We start from the raw sequence: 5,356 nt of genomic DNA on the forward strand, positions 1-5,356 counted from the left end.
AAAGGCAGAAGCACAAACTGACCATACAGGGACGGCTCCCAAACAGACATAAGTGCATTCCTGTTTTAGCATCGATTATGGGGCGGCAAATGGCTGAGAATAAGGTTGTGTGCTGCAGTGTCTGATGGCCTGAGTTCAATACCAGGAACCCACGTGATGGAGGGAGGACTGATCCCCCTTTTCAGGAAGAGGATAAATACTGATAACACAGGTGTTTAATAAGTCAATAAAACATTGAATGACAGAATAATTGTGTCAGAATCATGTGTTAGGAAAGAAAGGAAGGAAAGGGAAGGAAGGAGGAGAAGGAAAAGAGTAGGAGAGGAATGGAGGGACGAAGGGAAGAAGAAAAGAGGGAGGGAACAGGTTCTGTATATCTGCTCGAAAGCCCGCGGCTAGGGAGGTTGTCTCAGTCACTGCTTAGTCTATTACTAGAAAGAGACACCATGCCCAAGGCAACTCTCAAGAGTCCTATAAAAGGCATTTAACTGGGGCTGCCTTACAGTGTCAGAGTTTCAGTCCATTATCATCATGGCAGGAAGCATGGCTGCACCCAGGCAGGCACTGGAGCAGTGGCTGAGAGGTACAACGTGATCTGTAGGCAGAGAGAAACACTGGGCCTGGCTTGGGCTTTTAAAACCTCAAAGCCCCACTTCCTGTGACACACTTCCTCTGACAAGGTCACATTTCCTGATCCTTCTAATCCTTTCAAACATTCAAATATATGGAGACTGAGCATTCAAATATATGGGTCTGTGGGGCCATTCTTCTTCCTCAAATGACCACAGAGGTCATAGGTCTAGGGGGAAACCTACTGTTTTCCTCAAAGGTCATATTGTCAAATTGCCTTCTGTGTGTGTGTGTGTGTGTGTGTGTGTGTGTGTGTGTGTGTGTTACATTTTGGCTAACGAGACAAAGTGTCATCAGCTGACCTTTAAGCTGACCTTTAAGGTGACTGGTGCTTGGTGAAGTAAGTGAGGTGGAGGTGAGGGGTTTTCCCGAGTATTGAGATAACAGAGCTTTGTGACCTTTCAGGAGAATTTTTCAGTGTCGGCTACGGATAATCGCTTCTGGGAAGAGGAGCCCCAGAACCTGAACTTAATTTCACCCTTTGAGCAAAATGGAGACTGAATACAACATGGCTACAGCCGTGTTAAACAGAGCAAGACTTATCGATTGGTCAGGGCTGGAGAGGTGGCTCAGCGGTTAAGAGCACTGACTGCTCATCCAGAGGTCCTGAGTTCAATTCCCAGCAACCACATGGTGGCTCACAACCATCTGTAATGAGATCCAATGCCCCCTTCTGGCACGCAGGTGTACATGCAGATAGAGCACTCATCCACATTAAATAAATAAATAAATAAATATTTTAAGGAAACCAACATAGTTGATCAAATAATTCATATAATCACATGACCAAACTCATATATTTGTGGGGATAGTGGCCATGAAAGCTCCATCTTAAAAAGAGATACCATTATCATCATCCCTCTAAAGCTCAGGGAACATCATGGAAGAAGGGCAGGAAGGGTGCAAGAACCGGAGTATGGTGGTGATGGTGATGGTGGTGATGGTGGTGATGGTGGTGATGGTGGTGATGGTGGTGATGGTGGTGATGGTGGTGATGATGATGGTGATGATGATGGTGGTGGTGGTGATGATGGTGGTGGTGGTAATGATGATGGTGGTGGTGATGGTGATAGTGAGTGCTGTGAGTGTGTGAGTGTGAGTGATGTGAGTATGTGCTGAGTGTGTGAGTTCTGTAAGTGCTGTTAGCATGCGAGTGCATGAGTGCTGTGTGTGTGTGTGTGAGTTCTGTGTGTGAGTGTGTGAGTACAGTGAGTGTGGGTGTTGTGTGTGAGAGCTGTGAGTGTGAGTGCTGTGTGTGTGTGTGTGAGTGCTGTGTGTGAGTGTGTGAGTGTGAATGTTGTGTGTGTGTGCTGCTGTGTGTGAATGTTGTGTGTGTGAGTGCTGTGTGTGTGTGAGTGAGTGCTGTGACCGTGAGTGCTGTGACCATGAGTATTGTTGCTGTGTGAGTGAGTGTGTGAGTATTGTGAGTGTGAGTGCTCTGTGTATGTGAGTGCTATGTGTATGTGAGTGCCGTGAGTGGGTGAGTGCTGTGTGAATGCTATGAATGTGAGTATTATGAGTGCGAGTGCTGTGAGTGTGAATGCTGTGAGTGTGAGTGCTGTGAGTGTGAGACTCGGCCTCATTCGGGCTCTGAATGTGTCTGGCCACTGGGGCTAGAAGACCCTGGCAGAGTCCTGTCCTGTCCTTTCTACCTCTGCTGTCAAGGCTTAAAACCCTCCCCGTGGGGACTCACCTGCCCTGTCACATTTCCATTTGGATTCACCCAAGTGTCATTTCTAGGGGAGGAGATTGGTTTTGGATTTCGGAGGTAGGTTCTTAAGTGTCCCAGCCTAGTTTGGAATCCCCTATGTAGCCAAGGATGGCCTTGAATTCCTAATCTCCTTCCTTTACCTCTCGAGGGCTAGGATTGCAGGGCCGTGCCTACAGCCACACCTGGCTTAGCCTTCCGACTTCCATCTTGACTTCAAACCTCGGGAGACTGGGTGTTTGTCATCAACTCTGACCACACAGGTGTGATACAGATGAGAACGCACTCAGGCCGAAGGACAGCAAGAGAGAACTGTTCTAACCATCCCTGTCTCTGGAGTTGTCCTTGTCCTATGCACCTACCTTCTGCCCTTGTCCCCACCAAACTGTGCCCCTTGGGGTCACTGGCCACCAAATCCAATGAGCCTCTTCCTCTGGCCCTTTCTTTGTGGTTCCCGGTACAACGCCCAACTTCTGTAAATACTGAGCCCCCCTCACACAAACGAAGTCTAAACCCAGTCTCAAAAAAGTTCTGGGGGCCTATGTTCCTCCAGGGCTCCCCCAACTCTTCTGTGGCACAGATGGGGGTGATTCTCTAGACTGTATGTGTGACTAGGCCTGGGGCTCTGCTCTGCTCTGCCCAGCCCATGTGCTGCCCATGACACTCAGCTCTTTCCCGTGGCCTCCATGTTCCTCTTCCCCATCTCCCTCCCAGGCTTTCTCATTCACCTTCTCTTTCTTCCGTCCCTGTGCTTACCACCTGGGCTCTCCCTTCTCCAGTCCCACCCAGAACTGCTAGGGACTCTAAGAGTGACTGTGTGTCAAGGCTGGAGATAGAACCCAGGGCCTTGTATCTGCCGGGCTCTGCCACTGAGCTACACACACTCAGCCTCCAGGACTGTGACAGCCAAGTTCAGACTCAGGGTGTTTCTCTAGACTTAAAGGGTCACTGGCTGTGGCAGAGCACCCATTTGATCCCAACACTCAGGAGGCAGAGGCAGGCAGATCTGAGTTCAATGCCATCCTGGTCTGCAAAGAAAGTTCCAGGCCAGCCAGGGATTTCTAAGGAGACCCTGTGTCCACCCTGCCCCAAGGATTTATAGGCCCTGCTATAGCCCGCAACTTCCTGTATTTCCTTCTAGACCAAAATATTGTGGGGTCCCCTGAGCAGAATGCCGTACTCCTACTGAATCCTCGCTGACTGGAGAACCCTTCATATTTCCTAAGTCTTTATCACCCTGCTCCCATGCCACATACCTCCTGCTATATACCCCACCCACACACAGGAAACTCTAGACGTTTCTATGCATAACTATCCGTGTGAGACTTAAATTGTGAGTTCATGCCAAGGTCTCCAACTCTAATCGATTGCCACACGGAGTATTCCAGGATCCATACCATCGTCATTCTCCCACATCCCTGCGATCCACTCAGGATCCATACCATCGTCATTCTCCACCGCCCTGCGATCCACCCAGGATCCATACCATCGGCGCTCTCCCACTGCCTTGCGGTCCACCCAGGATCTATACCATCGGTGCTCTCCCACCGTCTGCCATCCACTCACGTAAGTGTCCTCTCCCCTTTGTTTCTCTTGTGGGTTTACATAGGAGAGCTTATCCCCAACCACATCAACACAGCAGAGTACCAAACACGTGCATGACTGAGCTAGACCTACGAGCATTCGAAGTCATTTAGCCCTGCAGCAGCCTCATGGGACAGGTTCTGCTTGTTCCACTTTTACTTGAAGTACAGAAAAGCTAAGTGACTTGGCATTTTGCATACCTAATGGCAGAGTCAAGATTTGAACCAGGGAGTAGATTCGTGTAGTGTGAAGCTTTTGCTACCCCACCTTGATGCTGTGGGAACGGGCTGCGCTACCAGTCCCCGCCCAGAGAATATTGGATTCGTGGATAAAGGCGCGCTCATGTACACACACACACAGAGAGAGAGAGAGAGAGAGAGAGAGAGAGAGAGAGAGAGAGAGAGAGAGAGAGAGAGAGAGAGAGAGAGATTCAGTTTCAGTTTCAACCGGCTTTTGGCTCAACTGCTGGGCGCCTCCAACCTATCACGGCTAGCGTGCCCTTCCCAGTACTCCCAGCTCAGCATTCTCTCTCAACTTCAGTTGCTCAACCATCCTCAGTCCCAGCTCAACACCCCAGCCTCCCGCCTGGAAAAGCGGCCTGTGGTCACTCTCACGCGGCTGATTGGCTTTTCTCCCTCCCAAGCATGGCGAGAACTGCTTTCCTCTCTCCCGCGTCTGCAGTCCAGCCTACAGGGACCCAGAAGTCCCGCCTATTCCATCCAGCTCATTGGCTGCTAGCATCTTTATTGATGGGTCAAGAACCAATTGGGGAACGGGGTCTTAGCATCAGACCCACCCCTACAGATTAGGGCTCTCCTGACTGTTCCTGTGGGAAGAATCTGCAATGGCACCACAGACCCTAGCTCCGGACTCTGACAGCACCACTCCCCAGCACTCAGAGACTCGGTCCTTCCGTGTCGGAAAAGTCTTTATATCTGTAACAACCGCTCCAGACTCTCGCAACTTTCCCTGTTGTCCTGACTGCTGCCGTTCTCGCCATAGAAGGCACCACATTCGCATCCCAGAGCCCACTTGGGACCTCCTTTCTCACACACACACTTTCTCTACCTCAAGGCTTTCTATCTTTCTCTCTCTCTCTCTCAATCTCTCTCTCTCTCTCTCTCTCTCTCTCTCTCTCTCTGACTTCAGTTTTGCTACATTGATGTAAGGAACATCCGGTCCCTCCCATTTCCCTTCCTGCGGCCTCCTCTTCAGGCCCCACACCTTGGTCTTCAACATGCAACTGCAGGCACGTGGGGTCTCCGCAACTCCCCTGACTTTACACACAGCACGTTACATCTTTGCAACGCTCTCCCATCCCTTCCCTTGGCAGGGAGTGTCTGTGGGACTCTCCGTGCCAGATCCTGCTCTGAGGAGACCAGCCACCCTCAGCAGCGGGGGACAGCGGGGTCGCAGAGAACTGGTGTGTCTTGG

Source organism: Rattus rattus, chromosome 1 (genome assembly GCF_011064425.1).
Source record: "Rattus rattus isolate New Zealand chromosome 1, Rrattus_CSIRO_v1, whole genome shotgun sequence".
NCBI lineage: Eukaryota > Metazoa > Chordata > Mammalia > Rodentia > Muridae > Rattus > Rattus rattus.